This window comes from Phalacrocorax carbo, chromosome 7 (genome assembly GCF_963921805.1).
Source record: "Phalacrocorax carbo chromosome 7, bPhaCar2.1, whole genome shotgun sequence".
In the NCBI taxonomy this organism is placed as follows: Eukaryota; Metazoa; Chordata; class Aves; order Suliformes; family Phalacrocoracidae; genus Phalacrocorax; species Phalacrocorax carbo.
In genome coordinates, this window is record NC_087519.1 from 49,367,931 (window position 1) to 49,390,627 (window position 22,697).

The 22,697-nt window shown below is 36.5% G+C and overlaps 1 long non-coding RNA gene across 1 annotated transcript in view; it reads right to left on the reverse strand.

Annotated features, from left to right (window-relative positions):
- The window catches only part of LOC135314405 (uncharacterized), a 90,083-nt gene that overhangs the window by 46,080 nt on the left and 21,306 nt on the right, over nt 1-22,697 (reverse strand). The window contains exon 5 of the long non-coding RNA XR_010373910.1: nt 22,183-22,271. This is a non-coding gene — a long non-coding RNA (uncharacterized LOC135314405). The remainder of the gene's footprint in view (nt 1-22,182; nt 22,272-22,697) is intronic.

Here is a 22,697-nt window from a genome sequence, read left to right on the forward strand (position 1 = left end):
AATTTTGTGCGTAATGAATAAAAAAAAGCAACCTCTACTGGAGAGTAACCCAAAGGGATAGATTTGTTAGCATGGTCCTGTTCTAATTGGTTACACAGAGATTTTGTACCTCTAAAGCTCATGTAGGAAAGGTAGAAGCAATGACAAATGAATAAATTCAAACTAAACAAGCATTTGTTTCTCTCTTTACAGTTTCTAGTCACAGAAAATGCTTGTTGTGTCTATTAAGCCTTTCATTCTACATGCCAAGAATGCATTATTTCGTATACTGTTCTTTAAGCAGTGGTCCTCTCCTTCCTGATAACAAAGAAATAATTTTTCTCACTAAAAATGCTGCCTGGTCATCTTTTGAGGTTTAAAGGCCAGTCAATCTACTGTTCTCAGGTTATCTGATTAAAGGGACCAGATGGCTCTTTGTTAGACACAGGACAATGGGAATATATGACAACGTATCTATCTGTCCATTTATCTGTCCCAGTTTAATTGCAGGAAAAAATCACCATACCTGAAAAGTAAGTGTCCAGCAGAAAGAAAGCCTGTGTCACAGGATAGAATGAATTCACTTCCAGTTAAGTACAACTCCAAAAATTTGTGTCTGCTTTTCAGATATTTGCAATTTTTCATCCAAAACCAGATTACTATCTACAATAACACGGAAAAAAATTCAAAGCACTGACCTTCATAAACATTACCAAGAGCTTTGCCTGACTTTAGTTCTAATGAGAAGGTGAAGTGAGAGTCAACTTTTGAGACAAGTTGTGAAGAGACTGCGTGGTTAAGTATCCCAAATCCTTGCAAATCCCTGCTGAAGAGTTGCCTCACCTGTTCTGGGACCGTTATCATCCACTGACATTTGCAGTGCCTAACAGGAGCTCATCATACAAAGGGACATTCAGACACTTATTCTTTGCTGAGATAAAGCTGGGAATCAGGATACTTTCAGTACCTCAAAGATTAGAAAAAACTTAGTGCATTTACAAGAGTGATGATGAGAATTTCCCCGGTACCAAGTTCTTCTGTGTGATCCCCTCAATGCATGAATCCTGATTTCAGCTACATAAGCATAAGAAGGAGGATGGAAGCTTTGTTTTCCTACTGCCTACTAAGCTGATGGTCAGAATGTTTTATAAATATATTTTTTATGTTTAGATTTATAACTTTTTATCTAGAGTTTTATATGTTAAAAATTAACTGGCTGTAATTCTGAATGAACCTAATATTTGTTATTCAAATATGCAATGGCAGGAACTGAAAGACAGCATGTAGACAGAGTAAAAACTGATACCTGAATATTTCAAAGACCCATAAATAGTTTGGTACACGAAGCAGATAATTAAAAACTACTGATAGAAGTTTATACATGTTGGGGGGGGTTGTGGTGGTAGGAAACATTTTTGCAAATGTGGTGCCAAAGGCAGTGATTTTCAGAACAGAAAGAATAATGCTTTTTGGGTTTGGTTTTTTTTTTTTCCAGTGATGGGAAATACTGGTTTAGGTTATATATCTCAGTGTTTTAGAAATAAAATGCACATTTCAGGGAAAAACTGCTGTGAAATTGGGGGGGAGGGGAAAATGTCTGCACAAAATGGTTGAAAACACACAGAATTGTTTCAGCGCCAGGGTTCTTCACAGTAAAATGGCTGTTCTCCTTAGCAGCAATAGACTTTTTCCCATGTCATTGCAGATCAGAATGACAAATATATTTCCATGATACTGAAGCCAAATCTCGTCGTCCTTATTCACAGTGAGCGGTACCTTATTTTGGTAAGCCTGCTTGCTGGATGCAGTTCAAGAACATTTGACAAAGGACGGTGGCATGTCTGTTTTCACATGTGTTGAATGCCTCAACCGATTTCAGAAGAATGCTTGTGGAATAACCCAGTGGTTATGGAAAATTGCCCAAGCGAAGGATTTTCACATCACTTCTCTGAGGAGTGCCGGTGTTTCCCAAGAGAGCACTCCAACAGTTGTCAGTGAACATCTTTGAGACTCCCACTTATATTAATGAAACTGCACAGCATGAGCAAAAAGCTTGTTTAGCCCTATTCAACATTTCTTCCAAGAGACTGAACATATTCTGTTCACTTCGGAGCAGTGTTTCATTGTGGGGATTCATTGGAGACATGATTAATAATTATTATCCTGTCCATATTAAAGAGGCTCTTGTAGGTGAAGAGAAAGATTATATGTACTTCTTAAAGTTACATCTTAATGAATTCAGTTTGATTTAGCAATTGATTTTGTTCCAATTTTCTGGAAATTTTGCAAGCTGCCATTTCGTTGTCATTTGTGTTTGGCTTTTGATTACAGGAGCTGTGAAAACAATAGCTAAAATAAAGATATGGGGAAAACAGTTTTCAAATAGTCATTTTTTAATTGAAATTCCTTCACACTCTAAGAAGACCTAGCTTCTGTTCTCTTTTTCTATAAAGGCAAGATGCTGATCACCAGAATGAAGTAGCATTGCATTACTGAATTTCCATTTCTCTTCTAGATAGTGCAGATTTGTGAGAAGGATTTCCAGTAACTTATACAGAGGATAAGAGATCTCTGTTCCCAGCCTATGGGCAGGTTGAGTCCATTTTATATTTTCTCTACTTCTATCATCACAGAGATTTCCTAGCAAAGAATGTGCATACATTAGCTTTATCTGTTCAATAAAATGTATATCTGAGATGAGACGCAATGGAGGTATCTCTGTGGTATGGTGTTTCTACCAGGAGAGACAGAAGTTAGAAGTAAGAAAAAGAGCAAAATTCCTCTGACTAAAACCTTCTTCAGGTTTAGGATAAACTCATAAACCTAAACTCTATCTCTAGGTTAGAATAAGAAGTATACACAACTAAGAAAAACAAATGGAAAGGTATTTTGTACAAAGAAGGAATTAATCAGTTTCATTCCATTTGTTAATAGCTTATTTTATTTAGGATATGAAACAGCACAACAACATTGGTCTATCTTTTCAGAGCAAGCCCACAGTGTACCAAAAATGGTGGAAGTTTATAGGGAATATAAATGAGTGAAAAATTTCTCTCTTAGCCTAACAAAGATTGTTCCTTGAATTGCACAAGTGACCAGTGTAATTGTAATATTATTTTTATGGACTTCCTAATATGGAAGCCCAGTAAAATGACACAATTAAAAAAGTAAATAGGGTTTTTTTCCTAAGTTGCTTCTTTAACTGCATTGATTAGTAATTCATCATGCTATTTAAAATTCAATATTAACAAAATAGTAATGGATCAGCCTTACTCTGAAATCAATTCCATAGTCATAGCCATGCCCTAATATGAAGTAATGGCAATGCTAATTTTATTCTGCCAAATGTAAATTGACTGATTTATCACGCCATTATACAGTTATACCGCTCCTTCAATTTGCTATTAAAATAAAAGGAAGCAAAAAAAAGAAAGCCCGGTGTTACAACTGCCTATTTTTATTTTAAATAGCACTGAGTTTAGGCAGTCAATCCATGTAAACTGTAACAAAGAATTTTAAGAAAGGAGTCAGAACCATCTGCTCTGCTGCTGTAAGGCACTATGGTCTCTCTGACTTCAGCCTTCCTAATAGCTTCCGAGGCTGGTTGCTTTTTATGTCGAGTGAGAACCTAGTTCTCAACTTCTGTTACATTTCAGGTAGTGATTTAATAATTATAATGCAGGACTGAGAAGAAGAAGGCGTTAGATTCTGTTCCTGATTCAAGACTATCTTTCTGGCATGACCTCAGTTTTTTGCTTTATGGGAAAAGGATATCATATGAAGACATTCCAGGAATTCTTTGAGATTTAATAAAAAAACCTGTAAAGCATCTGCAGATTTCTAAAAAAAGCATGGGTGTTCAGAGAGATTCTCATTACCATCATCTCATTAAAAGTTTTATAGACCAAATATCACTCTTAGCAGTCTCTAGCAACCCAGTCTGGTGCTAAGTTAGCAAACCCAAAGCATCAAAAAAATGGAGTCCAGCTGAATCTATCTGCCAGACTAAGGAAAGAAAAACCACAAAACACTATCACCAAAGCATGCAGTCACATAACTGATTTAAATGGTTAGCAGCCAGCTGGAACCGTGGCATAGATAAGGGCTTGCCTATCAGTTTGCACACAACTGTTTCTAAAACCTGCCAGTTATAAATCCTTTATGCAACACAGATTCCCGCTACTTGAAATATCAGGAAAAGTCCTTTGGCTAGTAACAACCTGTTTCAGCCACTGCCACCAACCACCTGCCACAGACGTGATTCCACCCACAAAATGCAAAACAACATTGGCATTCAGAAATAAAGTACTTTGCCTGAATTAACGTCTAGAAATAAACCATGGTTCTTATGTTTACAAAATACTTTGCCTGTCCCAAGTTTCAGCAATCACTAATTGCTGTTGTGAATATTCTTTTACAGGCCACTTTCATATTCTGTAAATCTGTCTCTTACCCCTACTGATTGCATATCTAATTTACTGTGAACAGAAGAAGCTAATAATATTACATCTGCTAAAGTAGCTGAGATGCATGAAAACGACCAGCCATTAATGTTTTGTATTATTTAGCTTTTAAGGTTTTTGACTGCTGGCATTATGCAAAGTACAGTCATTTTAGTCATCGCTTCGGTAGTTGCTAAATTTTCACAAGGACAAGCTACGTGACCTGGAGCATCTTTAAATAATTATTTAAAAAAATCAAAATAAAAGTATTTGGCTTATAATTATGTAAGACGCACTCTAAGCTAACCTCAAATATAAAATGTATTAAACTTAAATAAGACCCTCTATTCCTGGCAGAAGCCTCAGGGACTCAGGTGATGCTGTGAAAAATAAGCAGAAGGGCAATTACAAACAAGCTACAAGAACTACTTATTTGGTTATAGTGTTGGCCCTGTGTAACTATGTGTTTGTTTTACCTTTTTTTCCCTAATGATTCCTGACAGGAGGTAAGCCCACTCTACTGAAAATATCTGATCCATGTCCCAAAGTCCAGGATGACTTTAGAATAGCTCAGAAAAAGTCCAACTTTGACATCTTTGGAACCACAACTGAGCACAGGAGACTGCAGACATGGAGTAGTTCTTTCTAGAACACTTTTGAAAGTGTATGTGTTCAGTAAAGTTACAAGACCTTTTTAACTGTTAAAACATCAGTTTTAACACTGGAACATTTTTTCCTTGTGGAACCTGAAAATAAGAGACACAATAAAGAAATAGAGTACACCCTTAAAAACATGCAGGAAAGGATAGCAAATAGGAACAAAGAAAAAGTGTCAGGAAAATAATCCAAGAAAAATAAGTAATTGAAAAAAAAAAAAAAACAACAAACCACAAAGAAAGAATGAAGTAAAACAGAGTGGGTTCTGTGTTCTAGTTCAGCACGTAGCCCTGGTACATGCATTTATCTTAGATATCTTCTAAAAACTAGTTTATAGCAAATTTATTAAAAAAACCCAAAACAACAAAAAGCCCTGCATTGGTTTTCCTAGAATGTGTATTAGCAGTGAGACAGAAAGAGGTGATGTGACTCACCGATGGCTACATTGACCATCTGCTCTGTAGGACAGACATATCCTGAAGGTCTCCTTGCCGCCTGCTCCTTACCCTCCTTCCCTCCACAGATATTTGAGTTCTGTTCAAAAAGGACTGACCTTACTGGAGGTTTTAAGAGATAGGAAACCTTTGCACTGTCTGTATTTTCTCTCTGTTTGTATAATGTTCTTGTGATCGAGAGACAATTTAGTTTTAAAAGCACTGAATCCATTATTATCTGCCAACAGTATATGAAACATGGTGGCAGGAGACAACCTGGTGAGCTTTACAGCACGGAAATGAGAAAATTTCCGTGAAGCTGACTCTGTTTCATAATACCTCTAGAATTTATAGCTCATCAGCTAGTATACAGTAATTGTCTAAACGAACACCTCTGTCTCCATGGGGCCCTGCAGGTCAATAGGGTAATTTTTCCTTGGGGCAAAGGGGAGCGCGGCTGGTGCACACACACAGGCGGTTCATGCTCTTACTCACTTCTTTTGTGAGTGGTGACCTTGTGAGTGACACTTTAAGTGCACAGCCATTTGCCTTGTACTTCCAAATAATGCATTCTAATGTTCCAAGGTATTTTATGCAAAAGATATATTGATGTTTGTAATTAAAGGGCCCATTTACATCCATATTCATCTGTTTTGACCTTACTTGAAAAACACTTCATTTAAAAAAAAAAAGATAAAAAGCGCTGTTAATTGTAAAGTGCTCTGAGAAGTAAGATGGAAATATCAAGTTGAAGATAACTTTCCAATTTAGTATGTTTGCTGCCACACCTATCTGTGGTCTCAAAGTGTGGTAAGAGTCTCCAAATTGCCTCCAAAACTTTTGTGATGAGTTTACAGCTCACTGGTGGACTGAACTTGAGCCTTTAAATAGTATCTAGCATCTTTTCATTGACTTTGATGGGTATGGACTAAGTCTATACCACTTATTTCCATCTTATCCCATTCTCATTGTATAAAAAGTAGGCTAAATTACTGAACTATTTTAAAATTCTACCTTTCTGCCAGGCAAAGTGATCATGACTAAATTGTAGGAGGAGAGACTTGCTGTTGATCAGCTTATTTGTCTGTAATAATGATCAAGATGACAAAAAGTCAGTGTGAATAAAACTGATTAACTGAAACAGTTTTGCAATTGAGGCAAAAAGCATGTCGGGAGAACAGAATTTTGTTGCCAAGAAAATAAAATTTCACTGAAGGAAAGGGTGAAGCTGAAGTTACTCCTTTCAGTGCATTCAGATAACCTTTTGAAGGGTTAACCTTAGCTTCCTGTATTTCTGATAATAAAGTTGTTCCAAAGCTGTAAGGCATAACCTACAAAAACACCAGCCCTTAATAATTTACAGTGATATTTCTATAGAGGTTGGAGTCCATCACAAGGCTTGGAACAATGTGCCATAAGCACTCAAGGATCAAAAACTTCAGCTAGGTACACTAGTGCTGCCTCATCTTAAATTAAAAAAAAAAAAAAAAAAAGAAAGAAAGAAAAGAATGAGTTGTGAAACAGAGATGGTATCCAACTAGTAAGCAGTGAACAGACAAAGGAGAACAGAATCTGAGTTGTCTGACATTATTGTGTGAAGATGTTTTCCTCGCAGATCTATAAAGATGGCGTATTCGGAAGAAAATGTCCTAAATGAGTCCCGCAAGCTGTGGCTATCACCTAGAAAGGCTATCATGAGGTTGTAGATTAATATTTTAAACTCAGTCTGGCAGAGAGATTCATAGAAGCAATGTGCAGCAGCTGGCCCTGTGTGTTAGAGCCTCGGTAGCACTCAGACGACACACAAACGATGTGACATGAGAAGCAGAAATCTGAATAGCGCTGTACAGATTATGTGGATGCCATGAGGAGCACTAAGATGACAATCCCAACAAGATTCACTGGCCTGCCAGCTACACCTAAGTTGGGGGGTCTGAAGGAATTTCCCACACAAGTCTGAGTGATAATGCATGTCAGGATAAGCCCAGGAGCAATTATTTTGGGGAAGAAGCCCAAACTACATAGTTCTCTAAGACTGTGGAGTGCATCCTAGAACTCAACCGCTGTGCAGGCTCGACAGTCTCTGGCACTACTGAGTTGAACATGGTGTGAGCACGATCTTTCCCTAACATTAAAAGGAGCCCATAGGCAAGCACAGCTCTGTGAACCAGTCGGTGAAGATTGTTCTGCAGTGCAAGTCCATGGCACCGTGGGAAATTCAGGGTCTGTTATTATGCTGATGTCAGCAGTCCTGTTTGGAGTGTACTGTTTTCTTTTCCACAGGAACTTACCAATATTCAGTAGAATTCCATTTTTCAAAGGGAAAATACTCTAAATGTCATGTAGTGCACCTGTTTTCCTGCTCCAGCAAATATTCCTCCATTCCCTACCATTTCAAATGTTACCAAAAAAGCAAACCATCTATTTCCTACAAGGCATTAGTTACTTATGGAACCACAGTGTTGCTACACTAACTGAGAATGACTAAAGGTACAACTGCCGCATTAATACTTTACCACCAACAAGCTTTGATCCTCAGCGGCTGCGGTTCACCATAACCCTACCCACCTCTCTGGGTGGCTGCTAATTTATTCCAACTGGATCCTTGCCTGTAGGCTAGAAACACCTAAGCACTAGGCTAATGCACGTTCAGTGGTTCCCTTGAGAGCATACCTACCGACAGAAACTAGTTTTAAAGTGACTCATCTCCTGAGAGGAGATCAGGCAGAATGCACCATTTCCCCTCAAGGCTATTTAGCCAGATATTTTAATGACATCTAAGATGGATTTTTAATCAGTCTGGAATGAAGCTACCTTCTGTCGTTGTCATACCACTACATACTTGCATTTTATTTAGAGCTGGTTGAATTATATATAGTTAACTTGAAGTTCTGCTTCTGGACTGCAGAGTATAGTCAAATCTGCTTATGAGCTTTTGAAAATTTGATGGCATATATGTCCAACTTATCTGACAAGCTTGGGGACCTATGGGAAAAACTCTGTGAAAACATCACATACAGTGAAAATTTCTGCTTTCAGTCTTACACATATTTTGTAACCTTCCTCGGGCACAACGGTTGTGATTCACACATTAACTATTAATTCACTGGAATCGGACTGGCAAGTGGGCACACTCTATTTATATTTAATCCACAAACTCCTAAATGTTGATATGTGCCAGGAAATCAAATGTAAATGCAAGGTAATATGTAATCCATGAAAGCTAAGGAGAATTATCAAGTGACACACATTACCATGTGAAATAACTAAATCAAGCACAATTCCTTCCAAATGAAGAGAGATGAGCGCACTGCAGTGAATTTAAAAGGTCTAGCAATTCAAAAAACACTCTGTTAATGAATCAGGAGGCTTATCTGAGGGGATATTGAAATAACGCAGATCAGCAGCCTAGGGTTTATTTGTTTCATTCATTACTTTGTTTACCAGCACTAAACACCACTGCATTGCAAGTTGGCCATGAAGAAAGCAGAGGCTGATGAATGGAGAAAACGAGGGGAAACCATCTTGTCTGATTAACTGGAAGATAAACAGAATTCCTCTTTTTTAACAAACTTCCTTGATTGGAATGAGACTCAGAAATCCTGACTAGCACTGCTCTTGTATTAAACATACTCATCTTGAATCTGGCATCTAATTCTGTGGCAGACATCTTCAAAGGTTATTCTTGTGTTATTTTTACAGCTTTTAATTAGTAGTTACAGAACTCACTTCTCTATCGCTGAAAAGAAGGTAAGAAACATAACCCAGGCACCCTAAAGGCTCCAAAAAAGAGAATTAAAAAAATGCAACATACACTTCAAAAGCCCCACAATCTCAGACATTCTGTGCTGGTTTCATGTAGTGATGGAAGCGTGTGGTGATGCAGCTAGCAGGACAAGGCGTGTCCTATGTACGTACCAATTTGCCAGAAGAGAAATTACTAATGGCCTGTCTTTCGTTTATCAAAATTACTGTCCACAATAATATGTGAGTTTCAAGATTCCTTCAGAAATTAATTTCACAGGCTAAGCAAATGCTGCAGAAAACATAGTTCGATCCCCTTTTGACTTTTTAAACTAGCTGAATGTGCTAGGATTTGGATTCTTCTATCCTGATGTAAATTTAGAACTTCATTTTGCACAAAGCTGTTAGCACTACAAGATTAAGTGTGAAATAAAGTGCTATACTATATCCATTGCCTTTTTATTGAGTGTTTGTAGTTGCAGCACAATCCAATATAATAAAATTTGTGCTCCAGTTTTTATTCCTGTGTTCTTTTTTTGCAAATGAAATGACAACTAGAACCATTCAGTAACTGCATAAACACCAAAATACTTTCCTAATCTCAATTTAGACTTCCTGAAAAGATTTAAAGGGATGTTCAGTTCGTCTGTGGCCAGTATAACTCCACTGAAACAATATAGCTGTATTGGTTTATGGTTTACGTCATCTGAAGATACTGTAAGGAATTTCAATAAATTTTCGCTAATAAACTGATACTGGATATAGTAGTGAAATTTTCAGTAATGCACTTCATGTATGTCTTAGAACCTAATTCCCTCAAAATCTGTGAAAGTTATGGACGTTAGATCCAAATCCAAACCTACTTCAACTTGTGATTTCGCAATAGTAAATCTTTTTCTCATTCTTTATCCCTCGCTGTTTCCATCTGAAATTAACCTGTGCTGTATAAGATAACTGAAGTATACTATAATCAGAAACAGAGTAATAATTACTTTACAAGTCTGACTATAAGGTATTGATTTGGGAAATCTGAAATAGTCTCTCTTAAAATGAGGAGGCTAACTTACTAAGTGGGATAACTTAAACAGGAATGACTGGGATGGATTCACTACTGAATAGCTAAAATTGAGCCACTAAAATCCTCCTATGGGAGGAAAGCTTATGTTCAGTACAGATTTTGAAAGCAGATAAAAAAAAGAAATTACACTCCTTCAGACACACCAGATGAACATTTTTACTCCTGGGGAAGCCAACGGATATTTTCCCCACCTTTTTATGTTTACCTTATCAGTGCCCTGAAAATACCTACTGTATCAGGCCCAAAGAAAGAACAATCAGAAGAAGATCTAATCTGTGAATTAATCCAGAGCATAAACATCAAGAGACTCAGAAATGTCTCAGCTTCGTGATGCATCTGTTCACTGAGAGAAAGAAAAACAGAAGCCATGAGGACTTTAGCAGCAAAACTTGAAAATCCTCAAGACTTTCATTTGCAGTGAGAGTGTCACTGATTTCTGAAAGTTATGTTCAGTTTTTAAACTCTTTGCATGTCCAACCTTTAAGCCACAGGCACTTTTGAATATGCCAACTGGGACAATCTATATGATTAGACCATCTATACTTTTGAGTAAATTGCACTGCCTGATGTAATCAGGGGCTTCACAGAGAAGCTCATCATCTCTGAATCAGCAAAGAGCATGTTAATAATTAATTACTTATAAGACATAATATTTGTGCTCAATAATGCTAATTTGATGGATTCATGAGCAGCTTCTTAAGTAATGTCATTATTTATTGTCAAAAGCGAGGGGAGTTCAAACAAACCAGCTGCATATTTTCTGTTTTTCATGCTGCTTCCAGCAGAGAATACAAAAAATTCAAGAAATGTGGCATAAATCATATCATCAGGATGGGTTTACCAAACACACAGAATTTAATTATACCTATAATTAACTAACAAATTCAATATTTAATATAAAGGCAACCTAAAGGAGATAATTATTTTTGCAATATAACAGAAGATTGTAGCATGCAAAGGTACAAATGGTCCGAAAAATAGTGTTTCCTAACAATGCCTTTCACAAATAGTCCTATGTCTGAGAATAAATTAAACCTTTCTGATTAACTTTGACACATGAAGGGGTTACAAATGATTCAGTTAATTCAAAAATTATTTTCATGGAGATGTGTGTTTCTCTGCCTTAATGAAGTCAGTGTCATGGTACATTTAAAAACAGGAAATCGTGGGCTGGAAGGATCCAGAGAGCATAGTAAGAGTTGTTTTGGGTGGTACCTACGCCATGTCAGTTTGCAGCCTGACCTTGCAAAACTTGCTTGGGATTTGAAAAAAAATTCCAGATAGCACACGAAACGACCTGTCACTTTCTAATGACAGACTATTTTACCTCATGAAAATCAGTTCAAAATAAAGCACCTTCCCTTCTTCCTGTGAATTTCTCTTTTTCTTCTTTAGTGGAAATCTCACTAGCTAGCTATTAAGCTCCAGTTGTGACCATTGCCCTACCTAATGCTTGCTGTCAAGGTTGAATGAGTGCTTGTGTTGTGGACCTCTGGTGTTCTAACCTCTGCTAGTGTGTGTCTTTTTCATGTCTGTTTTTCCTTTTAATTTAAATGGAGTTCATGTGTGATTTGACGTAATAGACTAAGCTGTGAAAAATTTTTAAGATCACATAAATATCACATATTTTTACACAAATTGATTTCTAAGAGGCAATACTCAAAGTGATTCAGAAGGTAGACAACCTAAACATATCTGTACTGAAGGTGTTCTCCAGCCTTCTTTAATCTCAAAAAAAAAAGGTGGATTTTACCAGGTTAAATCGTTTACTCAGCTTGAGGTTTACTGGCTTGTTAAAGCCTTCCTTTTGGTTTGTGGGAGTCTAAAGTGCTGGCCACATTTAATTATAAAAGCTGCCATTGTGGGAATAGGATTGCAAGAAACCTACACTGATTAAATTATAAAAAGCATGGTTCAAAACCTACGGTCTTTGTTCAAAGATATTATCACTGAAATTGTGATCTTAATGACAGTGATTTCATTATTTGACCCCATCCTTCTGTAGGATAGATCTTGCCTGAAGGCACAGTCCTGACTGAAAACGTTAGATTTTTAATCTTGTAGGAGCAGAAACACCTGTTTGAGCAAAACAGAGATGAGAATTGTCCCATGGTCTTTTCTGTCATGTCTGAAGAAAGGCCTGCCACAAGCAGGTTGCAGTGTTAAAATTCCTTCCAAATAGATCGTAGAACTTCTCCCTTAGAACCATATTTTCAACAGGAAGTGTACTCTGATCACAGCTTAATACTTAGCAGCTGTTCTGAAATTAAATTTTACCATCTTATTATTATACATTTTAAGCTATAAAGATGACAAATACCTCGAAGCCTTCATTGCCTATGTTGTATCTTTCCTTATGTTCCTCTGATGCTATAGGCTGGTGCTAGAAAGAGCATATAGATTTCTCAAATAATAACTTAGCATTACATTTCTTAGTATCACATAAAGATAAGCATTAATGTTGCCTGCACATATAATTCTAGCATGTTTCATGGCTATGAATATGCCTAGTCCACCAGACAACTATGAGAGCCTATAGCTCAATAAAGTAGAATGTATTTGAAAAAGGACATATGGCTTCCAAGCAACCATGTGACCTACTATTAAACTGTAACAGTAGATGTTAACTTATTTTAGGTGACTGCATACCTGCAGCCAATGCATTTTTTTAGTATAAACCTCAAGCCAACATCAAAAAACAGTGGACAAAATCTCAGGAACTGCTGAAAAGCCCTAATTCCCACTAAGTCCAATCCTAGTTAAAACCTTACTACGACAGACAGAGAGACAGCTGTGCAGAGGGGTCCAGCTTCCATTCTAGGAGCAATAAAAAATTTAGTTTGAAGTTTCAGGCCTGATGTACATGGTGCCAAGCACCTCTCATGATTTCATTCAGGAATTAAACAAATTCCATTGACAAATGAATAAAAAATTAGTGTCTAGAGAAAATTACAAAAAGTTGGGAAACCTGGTAGGTAACAGTGTTTTTTCATCTTGCAAGTCATGCACAGTCCTATGTGAGTGCCAGCCATGCAGCAGAACTTCTGCAGACCGCAAACGGAGGCCCTTATGGTCTAGGTAGAGGTTTGGTTAGAAAGGTGCAAGAAAGTAAGATGCACTTCCTCATTTAGTTTGGTGCTACCTCCAGACCACCACAGTTCAGTATAATTTAGTACAATTTGGTAACTTCTGCCCAAGAAACATGCTGCAATGAGATTACAGAATTGAAGGTCGGTTCGGAACTGTATCATCAAAAGCAAATGCAATGTCTACTTGCACTATATTTATCTCTAGTAAATGTTGTGCGACAAACAGGATAAAGCTAGAGGTGTGTAGTGGGCAGAGAGATAAAATTGAAAGCAAAATGTTTGCTCATTAGTGTACACGTCAGGGAAAACCTCGCCAGCTTGCATTAGGCAATTCTAGAATGCTGGGACTCGATACAGTCACCATTCTGATGGCTATTGCCTGCACTCTTAAATATTTTTAGAGTGTTTAGAGTAGATTATATTTAGAGGAGAATGAATCATTGCTTTTGAACATGTACGGGAGAAAAATAAACAAAATAAAGCCCCCAACCTTACACAAAAGATACAAGACTTTTAGTAGAAGAAATGATTTTTTAACTAAGGGCTCCACTTCAGCTATCCAGCCAGGCAGGGGGCTTCAGGCCTGTTGTGGGAAGCAGAGTATTCCAAATGCATTAGCAAATGTCTCTGCTCCAAAACAGCTTTCTACCTGGAAATGTAAACTAAATGCTAAATGACCATGGATTTTCTATGTAATCAAACTGTGCTCCTATTAATACTTTTCATGAACACATTTTACATTGAATACCATTGTGATTTACTTATTACTCACTATGAAGCAAGCTACCACTCCTTTTTACAGTTAATTTATCACATAACTCTTCTCCTCTTGCACATTAAGCAGGGAAATATCACTGAGTTATAAATTCCATTTTCATTTCTGTCAGTGCATTACATAAATTATTCAGAACTGCTTTTATAAAGTGGGGGCTTCAGATTCGTTTATAAAAATAAGAAGAAAAGATAGTCTTAAAGCAAAAGAAAAAGGTAAAAAATATACATTTCATGGAACTTCTAATTATCCTTTTCATTAAACTGCAGCAGTTTATAATCTCAAGAAAATGTCCTTTATACAAAAGGTATAAAGGTACAAATAATTTTTTAATACACTTATCATAATAATTAATATTCCTAGTCTCCTAACAACTCTCTCCCCAAAAGAAAAGAGGAAAGAAAACAACAAAGGAAATATTCCCAAGGCACAATATTTCTTTTGTTTTTGAACTCTCAATTTGCATATTCATCTTCAATTAGCAGCATCTACTGACATCGCTACAGCTACCTTTTTACAGCAAAACATCATCTTCCTCTGCAAGCCAGAAGCCGCCACCTTTAACATTGCCAAATGATGTGCTCTAATCAAAGAATTCCAAACTGTGACACATTTCTTAATTGGAAAATATTTCCAGTTCCTATTTTGAAAATAATCAAAGAAGGCTTCTGGCACTTACATCAAAAACACATGCTCCTAAGGGCACAAAGAATTTAATGCAAAGCACCAGGAAAATTTTGTGAGCACTTTAAATTTTATATCAGTAATCATTGGCTGTCGTGCAAACTCAAATACTGTGTTAGCAGCCAATCATTGCCAACCTATTGGCTGTTTGGCAATCCATGAATAATTAGTTGCTCATTTGAATTCACTTTTAAGAGATAGATATCTACAATAAGAAAATAAGAATCACAGGCTTACTTTTTAAATTTCTTTAAATGAAGGATCTACCATTAAGTGAAAATAAAACCAGATACAAAAATGAAGTTGTGATGAATTAGAAAGCATTTTTTTCCCAATTAATAGTAGAAACTACATAATGCAAGCTGCAGTGGCTGCAATTGTTATAGCTATTTTAATAATGCACATATTTATTAACTAATGCAATATTCTGTGCTATACACAATGACGTTCATTGTGGATAGCTGGCTGACACTGCTGTACAGCTGATTATATTTCTATCTTCCCTATGAAAAACGTGACTAAGGATAGTCAGAAAATAAACACTACATTAAAAAAAGATAATATCTTCTATTATTTAGAATTCCTCTATATTAGCGCAAAAGAAATACATACAACACCACAAGAACTGAACAATCTTGATATGGGATGAAATATAAGAAGAAATACTCAAAGCATTTTAAAATATAGTCAAAGCACTCAGTTAGGAGACGTATGAGTCCAGTCTCTGGTTTGTATGATTCAAGAGCAGATAGTCTTTTGGTTTTTCCTATTGGAGTTACACCAAAATTTCGTTATTTGTTCGCAGTCACTAATATTATTAGGTCCAACTGAGGACACAGGATTGTGCATCTTCCTGTCTTGCTCTGGAGACTGGGAAACTTGCAACTTTTGGGAAAGTCACCACAAAATAGTAAATTTGTCAATTCTTAGAAAATGTTTAGGTAAGAGAGGATATAGTGCAGCAAAATCAAGATCATTCGTTCCAAGCAAATGAATGTTAACAATTCAGGAAACTACTAGATAAGAATCTATAGGAAAGACAAATACGTATGCCCTGAAACATACGCCCGTAACAAGAGAAGACAAGACATGTAGGACATATAAAGAATTATATTTTACAGCAGACAAGACGTATCTGAAGGTCTTTTCTACCTCTATTTCCTACTGTTTGATACAAATTATGCTCTTCAACTATAGTTCAGCAACACAGGAAGTGTTACCCACTATAAGACGCACATCTTAAAAATTAAACTGATTTAACTGGTGTCTGTTTACTCACTTAAGGATCACGTTTGTTGGGAGGGATATCCAGATCCATATCAGAGTGTGTGGAAGTGTCTGGTGAGCCAAGGAGACGCTGAGATTCTGGGACAAGGAGGCAGAGCAAAGGTAATTCAGGGCAGACAGACAGCAGAAGGCATTGGAGATGATTATAAAAGGGAATTTGGGAACTAGCTGTATATTTTGGCATGTGCAGGTAGGAAGAGGAAGAACCCACGACCTAACTTTGGCCTCCAGGCCCTCTGAGCTAATGCTCAGGGGTATGTAGCAAGAGAAGGAAAATAAGCAGGACAGGACAGGGTGAAACTTTGGTAGTTGAGAAGTCAGTACACACCCGTCACACATCAGCAGTGTTATTCACATCAGTCACTGGAAGCTAGCATGTTGCTTTGTGAAGATGAGAAAAGGGAGTCAAGAAGTCATAAGCTTCATCTAGGAACATTAAACAATAAAGTGATTGTCTTTAGATAATACTATGTTAAAATCTGAATTATTAATTATGAAGCAGATGACAGTTGGCAGCAGATGTCAATAGTGTATTTAGAAAGGATTTATCTGGTTGAAAACTAAGTGGCTTTATCTCCCAAAATAAAAGACCCAGTTGTACACTTAAAACAGATTCTAATGGTGTTGCAAGGGAATGAGGCAAGCTTAAAAGTCTGCCTGCATATTTAAAAGGTTTTTTTATAAGCTAACATATTAAACTACTAATATATGTTTACCATAATAATAGTAAAAATATGCCTGAATTCTTTTAGTCAACATCACTCAATGCTTCATGGGAATATGACAACAGCTAACAACACAATTATATCAAAAGGTCAGGATTAGTGGTTTATTTTAGCAAACTAATAACAAAGCATCTACTGAACAAGGTCTTGTTCATGATACTTTCTGTCCATTCTTGCTCCCCTTGAGTACTTATCAGTACCATAACAAGTGATGGGTGAACATCCAAATTTATTACTTGCTCTTTGATCCTTTCTCCAGTAAACGTGTTACAGTTTTGTTATTGTTTTTAAAAAAGTTATTTTACTTTGATTTTCACTTATTGATTTGGTTTTAGGGGGATGGATTGTGCTGTTCAATAGCCCAGAGACTGAAATATTTTAAAGTTGTTATTCATTACTCTGAATTTCAAAAACCTGTGGCGCTGCCTTGTCCCTTAAAATATTGGCAGCACTCTGTGATTTTTATTAAAATGTTTGCGATGCTTCTTTTAATTTGTCAAACAAGGGGCAGCACAGGTGGCAATGCACAACAGGAAGATTCATCTGAAACAGAAATAACCTCTGAGGACATTACCCTGCTGTCAATGTTTACTCAAAACTCCTACTGAATTTTGTGAGAATCCTTCACAGCTAATGATGCTGAGTATAGGTCCAGGTTCTCGTCACCTCTTCAGCAGATAAACAAGAATTCTCAGCTACTCTGATAAATTCACTTTATTTTATTTCCACCTTGCTTAGGGATATGTGGAAGAAATAAAAATATCTGCTCAGTTAAAATCTGACTTAATAAAAGGGTACAATCTAAACAACCCTGCAAGTTCAAACAGTATCTTTTCATGTTACCGCCTATAACTACACTCTGCAGCTGTAAAGATACCAGCCAAAGAAGTGAATACAACAGACAGGCCACCTCATAACGACCTAAAACAACAGTCATTTGTTTGGAAAGACCAGCTGAAGAGCTAGAAGAAAGGCAGATTTTTCAGGTAAATAAGCATGTTCATGTTGATTTGGAAGTATATGCAGCTAGAACAGAGAAGAAGTCATCCAAGTTCAAATAAATTAGAGTTCTCAAAATTCAAATAAAGCTTCATCTTGTCTTGCAGCCTGAGAAAAACTAACCAAATAAAATAATTTATTCAAGGAATATCAACTAGAGGACATCATTATGCTGTTTAGGAAATGCTTCAGAGACCAAAGTGCAGTCAGCTGTCATCTTAATTAAGTTAACTTGTATTGCCAGTCAAGCCAAATCATCCCTCTGTTGTCCCCAATACATCCATTTAAAATGTAGTTATGAGTTATATACACTCCTTAAAGATAATTCTGTAATCTAAGCCCATGTCTGCCCTCTGTTAATTTAGTTTTGCCCCACAAAAGTCTGTGTTGCTTTACTAACCAGCATGATTGATAACTGCCAGGTCAAACCTAGCAGTCTTTAATGATGCCTCAACAATTTGATCTTTTTTACAGCGTCTTAATATACATCTGAACTTCAAAGAATTTTTTTAACTTATAAATGAAAATACATTTCCTAAATGCGCAAGATGAAAGGACTTTGTTGAGAATTTGTGAAGTTTATCATGAAATAGAGGAATTCTAGTAAAGACTTTGTCATGATAAGAAAGTCTGAAGGCTTGTTTGATTACACAGTTCATTTTTAATTATTTAGTCTCTTGTATGTACACTTTGGTAACAGAATTTTTAAGTACAGAAATCCCTTGTTATCATCTAGACTATGAATATCAGCATTAGTCTGAGTGTGGATAGACACACAATATTTGTAGTCTATTTACTCTCATCTGGCTTAGTTCTATATACTTGAATGGACATACCACAACTTTTGCCAGATAAAGTTCTCATATCTTTCCATCCGCTTTTTATTCCTTCCTAAAACTTTGTTAAACTGTTTTCCAAGAATTTCCTCTGGGACTTGGTAATTGTGAAATCTGGCAAAAAGAACCGGGAAGATATGAGGAAACCATCACTCATTGGCAGCATGATTTAAAACATTGCACTTCACTAGATGTGTCTAGAAGATGAAGATAATGAAGTTATGCATACTGATGTAACATCATGGAAGAATATAATATTTTATTGAATGTGATGAAAGTAATGTAAGATGTTAAATCTTAAAACTCTTCCATATTCTAATTTGTAAGTCTTTATGGCCAATATTCATGCAAGCCAATTGCTATAATAATTACTTATTTCCTAACTCCACAGAACTACCACCCAACTGCAGGCAGCAGTACAATTTCAGTATTTTAGCAGTTATAGCATACTGCATCTTGTTTAAATCTATATGCATTTTAAACTACCTCTTCTTTCAAAGTTTCTTGTGAACTAATAATAATTATACTACAGATTATTAGTTTTCAACAGCTGCACGTTATATCCTTCCGCATGTTTGTCATTGTCCTAGACATGGAAAGCAACCTAACAGTACTCCTGTCTTATCAGAAGTGCATCAAAAGCTAGGACCTCTTTCTAATGAGGCAGCTAACAGAAGCATCTTAATAATCCTTTGGAAGAAAACAAACACTAATGTTTTATAAGATTCAGATCTGAACCTGTATTTATGTACAGTATACTAGCAGGAACAGAAAAAAAGGGAAGTATGCTAGATAAAAACCAGAAAGGGATAGGCACATATTGCAGTGGTTTTTACCTTGTGTTAGGCTAAAACAGAAAACGAAGGAAAAAATTCAAGGTGATTAATTATCTGGCAATTTCTTCAACAAATGCAATGAAGTTTCTCCCTTTTTATATAAAATTAAAATACTGAGGGACAGTTTTTAATACTGGACACAATGGTACATCACCATAGGAAACATCATATTGGTATCAAGAGAAGTCTGGGGAATTTAGGTGACACGATTGATATCAGACCGTATAAGGACATATTTTCTATCACTTCCATGACATTACTATTAATCTGAATACTGTCAAAGAGGCATCTGCTTTCATCAGCCTTAAAATGTGCGCTCATTGAGAATGACACGAGTAGCTGGCCTCATTTTCAAAGAACAAATGAACCGAATGCTCAAGATTAAGAGGTTTGTAAAATAGGCAATGTGTTAAGGGACTTCTGAAAAGGAAAACATAATGACTGAAATACATTAAAAGGCTATAAAAAAACCCAAACAAATAAACAAACCGAAACCACTAAATATTTCCCAAACCTGCTCAAACCAGTCAGAAATGGCTCTCTCCTAAGACAAGCCAGCTGCATAACCCAGCCTACAAGAAAACAGAGGCACAAAAGAGCTTGAATAGCAACCAGTCCTCTTTTGTGCTCTTTGCTGTTTTTCAATTACTTCCCTTAAGCAGACAAATCATGCAGAAGATGCTACCAGTCAAATTTCTGAGGTTAGTTAGTATCTGCAATAACATTTCAGCAACTGAGTTAATAAGTACTATGTGTTCTGCCGCCCACAGATTTGACCTTTTGCAATAATAATATGCAGTGTTTTAAGTACAGTAATTCAAGTGTAACAGCATCTTGGACAAGTTAGAGGTATCATTTCTCGTAAGACACTTTCCTTTGAAGCTTCATGTGCATAACTTAGGTTGTAGATTTTCTAGTCACTCTATCACAGACAATTTTTTTTCCACTAACTTGAAATGGATGAGATTTAACTCATTAGGATTTAGACTAATTTTCTCAGCATTGTGGCATGAGATGGGACTTGAGAGTTCAAGACCTCCTTTTTCTAGCCTTAGTCATGACAATAAATTGCTAGAAAAGAGCTGGTAAAGGAACCAGTCTCCCAGCTCAAGACTGCCCTGCAACTACAGTAGATTCCATAAACAGTTTTCCAAAATCATAATACAATAAGAACAATCTGCTCTAGTGCCAATCTACTACAACCCCAACGGGAAATCTGTAGAATTTCTGGTTTGGAGAATTTCTGGTTTGGAGAATTTCTGGAAATTTCTTCTCAGCCTCTGTTTAATTATCACAGTCAGCGCACCCTACTGCTTTGTAGCATACTATTTTTATTACTTGCTCCCCATTATATTCTTTGCTAGGTCTATATAGCATCTTCTTTTTCTAATTACCCAGTTACTTGTTTAAACTTTGCTTGATTTTAGACATGTTCCGCTTCCCTGCTTCTATCCAATAGCTCCCAAGTTTTCTGACATTTCATAGTATTTGCCTTAATCCTGCTCTAGGATATTTTCCTCTAACACAGCTATAACCTTACATTTCATGGTAAGAAAGTACCTCCTGATTTCAGGCAGTATCAGATGAAATGCCCCTCAGTCCCTAACCACTGGTCATCAGAGGAGAGGGTTTTTAGTCATAAAGGTGCTCCTATCCAAAAAACCAATCACTCCAAAGTTTCTTGTTTGCTGCACCTATTCAATGGCTTTACTGAAATTGTTACAAGTTGGCATTTTGTATTTTCACAGAAGGCCAACACATTTTTGTACCAGTATTTGAAAGATCGATAATTTTTGTTTGGAATGTGGCTATTAAGTAAAGTACAGAAAAGTATGGCTTGAGACAGAAAGGAAATAATAAAGATAAGACATCTGATTGTGCTAAAAATTTCTTTTTCTGCTCTCAGTTTACAATGTTTGAGACAGGTATGATTGGAATGTTATGTGTGCCAACTATTTCCAGTGTGTTCAAAAAGAGGATGTTGCAAAGTTCAGGAGAGTCAGAGTGAGATTTTTAGCTTTTGAACTGAAAAGCCTTAGGGACGTTATTTGAAACTTGACAAATGAGGTTCTTGTAAAGCAACTTTAATATCAAGCAAGGTTTTCCCCCATTTTCTTTCTGTATATGGTAAGCTTTTTAGACATATCTGTGTTTTGCTATAGTCCATACAGATGTGGAATGAGTGGAGTTTAGAGATGTTTTGAGTTTTTTAAGAGCCTCTGCAAGTCCTTGAGAAGTTCTTTTCTGAGGGGGAAAAAAAAAGAAAAATAAAGCTCCAAGAATGAGCTGGTCAGATGCTAAGTCATCTACCGAAGTTTAAGTAAATAAAAGAAATCATCCTACTAAATATTTCCTTTGGCTGAAATAACCTTCATTTCAGCTGAAAAAGGTTAAACATTGACATAAAATGTACTTTTCTGAAGCAAATTAAAAGAACTGGAAAATCACAAGAAACAAATCACAGAGGTTATTAGGACAGAGCAATTTTCTGGATCTGTCCAGTGTAATACACATTCTTACAACTTGCCACTCTCTGTTCTCCTCCTGTGGGAATTTAACCCTTCACATAGAGATGTCAGCCAAGTTAAAGAGCACCATGAATCTCTACTTTGAGTTCTACCTTCCAAACTCTTCCTAGGCCCTGCAAAGATTTGACTTCTGGATGATTCTCTGTTCTTGTTTTTTGACAGGTTGGCAAGTTGTTCTTTCCTACTAAGACGAAGGAAAGCTGATGGTATCGTGTGTTCTTGACTTAGTAGAAATATCACTAGTAAATGACAAGTTGACAAGGAGTCCAGAATCTCCACCATTAACTCTCAGACTAAACAGAGAAAGCATCATTCTTATGGAGAATGGCAATAAATCAACCTTCAGTGCTGAGAATGCAGTGTATGTGTTGTTTGCTGTTTGCAATTGATTCACATGCGGTTAAACGCCCCTGCGGCACGGTCAGGAAGACTTCACTGAAATTATATGAGGAGCTGCTTTATCTAACCAACTCAAAGTCATTATCAACACTGGAAAAGTCTGTTGCCATTTGTTTGAGTGCCATAAACTTCTGGGGATTCCGTTTCAAATTCCTAAACAAATCTGAGTTGTTAGCTTAAAAAAAAGGGATATTCTTGACTGCTCTGG